The sequence below is a fragment of the Amblyraja radiata genome, chromosome 2 (assembly GCF_010909765.2).
Source record: "Amblyraja radiata isolate CabotCenter1 chromosome 2, sAmbRad1.1.pri, whole genome shotgun sequence".
NCBI lineage: Eukaryota > Metazoa > Chordata > Chondrichthyes > Rajiformes > Rajidae > Amblyraja > Amblyraja radiata.
In genome coordinates this window covers 40,861,877-40,864,460 of record NC_045957.1, presented here as the reverse complement: position 1 = coordinate 40,864,460, position 2,584 = coordinate 40,861,877, and the positions used below count along the sequence as shown (strand labels likewise).

At 42.0% G+C, this 2,584-nt stretch overlaps 1 long non-coding RNA gene across 1 annotated transcript; it reads left to right on the top strand.

Annotated features, from left to right (window-relative positions):
* Positions 1-476: 476 nt before the first annotated feature.
* Positions 477-2,213, top strand: LOC116984160. The gene is made up of 2 exons (XR_004414899.1): positions 477-1,492; positions 1,740-2,213. It is a non-coding gene; the product is annotated as an uncharacterized LOC116984160 (long non-coding RNA).
* The last annotated feature ends 371 nt before the right edge of the window (positions 2,214-2,584 follow it).

Genomic DNA, 2,584 nt, shown 5'->3' with positions numbered 1-2,584 from the left:
TTTTTAGTCATAGAATGATGCAGTGTGGAAACAGGCCCTTCAGCCCAACTTGCCCACACCGACTGACATGTCCCATCTACACTAGTCCCACTCACACGCGTTTGGCCCATATCCATCTAAATCTGTCCTATCCGTGTACGTGTCCAAATGTCTCTTAAACATTAGGATAGTCCCAGTCTTAACTACCTCCTCTGGCAGCTCGTTACATACACCCAGCACCCTTTGTGTGAAAAAGTTACCACAGATTCCTGTTAATTTTTGAAATATTGGTCATAAATTTAGTGCAAAAATGCTCCAAAACAAGGCTCAGAATGAATCAGAGAGCATGTAAAACCCCTGAGCTTCCAGGGCCCTTAACCGGGCCCTTACCCCGGCATCGAGGGACTTCACGCTTCGCGCTCGTGTTGTGTGCAGCGCGCACACTATTTCACATTAAGTTTTTTGTAATCCTGTCAAGCTTTGTACGGGCCTGCAATATGCCCAGTCATGTTGCTCAAGCGTACACTAGGCATTGTTGGAGCAAGATAATTGGACAAAGACAGAATGATTAGAGTGGGGGTGGAACAGAGAATTAAAGTGACAGGTGACAGAAGATCAGAATGGTCTTGCTGACGTTCAGTTGCTTTGCAATGTGTCACCCAATCTGCAAATATTTTTTTCTGATGTAGAGGAGACCCATCATGTGCACTAAACTGTAGTACTCTAAACTGGAAGAAGTGGGTGGTAAATCTATTGAATTCTTTGATACAGAAAACTGTGGAGGCACAGTCAGTTGATATATTTAAGGCAGAGATAGATAAGGTTGCAGGAGCCATTTATATTTAGGTTAGCTACTGTTGGCATATTATATTATTTTGCCTCGATAAATCTTGCAGTATTATTTTGGACACGGGTCATTAGATGCACAGAGGGGAGTATATATATGGGCATAGTCGACAGGGACTGGTGGACCAGGCATAGGTATTAATTAACCATAGGTGGAGGGCATACAGTTCTCAATCGACTGGAAAATCTGTTCTATTTGCTCTGTATAAGATCACTCCTACTTACCTGTGTAGTAATGGCAAAGGAAAGTTGGACACTGGAAGAGTCGGAAATTTGCCATCACATTTAAGTGGAAACCTCGAAAGCCAACGCGCAGGGAGAGTGAGTATGTACAGCATTAAGCTTTATTGTAGAAGTTATATATGATGAGCTGTATTGGAAAACGGCTACTAAAGTGGAGAATTGAAAAGTAACCTCGAGATATCAGTTGTTTGAAATAACAGCCGCAGACATACGGCTTTCACGTTAAAGAGTCTCAAAGGGATAGTGAACAAGTATGCCCGTGGTCAAAGCTAAAGCTCAGTCACAAGATGGCGATGTTGGACAGGATTCTGAAAAGGAAATAAGAGTTACTAAACGCACTGACAAACGCTTGGAATTGTTCAGGGAAAAGTGTCAGAAGACAAGAAACTCGATATGTAAACAAGATAACAAGTTCATTGAAAAGGTACATAAAAAAGCTGGAGAAACTCAGCGGGTGCAGCAGCATCTATGGAGCGAAGGAAATAGGCAACGTTTCGGGCCGAAACCCTTCTTCAGACTGATAGGGGGTGGCGGGGAGAAGGAAGGAAAAAGGAGGAGGAGGAGCCCGAGGGCTGGGGGATGGGAGGAGACAGCCCGAGGGCTAAGGAAGGGGAGGAGACAGCAAGGGCTAGCAAAATTGGGAGAATTCAATGTTCAAGTTAATTGAAAAGCTAAGAGAGCTCATGAAATCAGAGGAAAATCCAAATTAAGGACAATCTAATCTGGTTCAATTAATTAAGCTCTGTGATGAAGTCAGAGAAAACCACAAGTTATTGGTGAAGGTACCACTGCTAGTAAAGGAGCTTGAAAGGCAAAATCAGTGGTTTTAACAAAGAATGGAAACTTTTAATGGTTTTATACAAGATGTAGAGGTGTGGTTATCTGAAATTGGACAGCAAACTACACACTCCTTAGCTGAAGGTGCCATACAACAGAGTGTTGTAAACTCAGAAGAAATTAGATCCGATGACAGTGTTTCAAATGTCTCAAAACTAAAATGAAGCCACAAATCTAGTTCTTCATCATATGCATTTTTAACGGCCTCTGCTCATATTAAAGCTCAGGCACATGAGGCTGCTCTCTTAGAACGGGTTGCCACCATGAGCAAAAGCATGAGCTTGAGGCACAAGAAGAACAATTGGAAAGAAAGGAAGAACAATTGAAAAGAGAGAAAGAACAGCTGGAACTAGAGACTGAGCTGGCAGAAACCAATGAAAAAATCTATGTATTTGAGGCCAGGGGATCAAGAAGCAGCTCTGGAGTATTTGATGGGATGAGCTCTTATATGAGAAAAGGAACTGCACAAAGGGAAACATCAGCTAAATTAAATCCACAGGCAGATGAATATTTGCCTGATCAAGTGTAACAAAGACAGAATATGTTGATGGGAACTTAATTTCCCTCCAAACAACAGGTTGTTAAACCAAAACACAACTCAGAAACCATTTGTTAGAGCTCATGATAAGACCCATCTAACAATATTCTTTTCAAAGGCAAAATGTCCAGACTCATATGA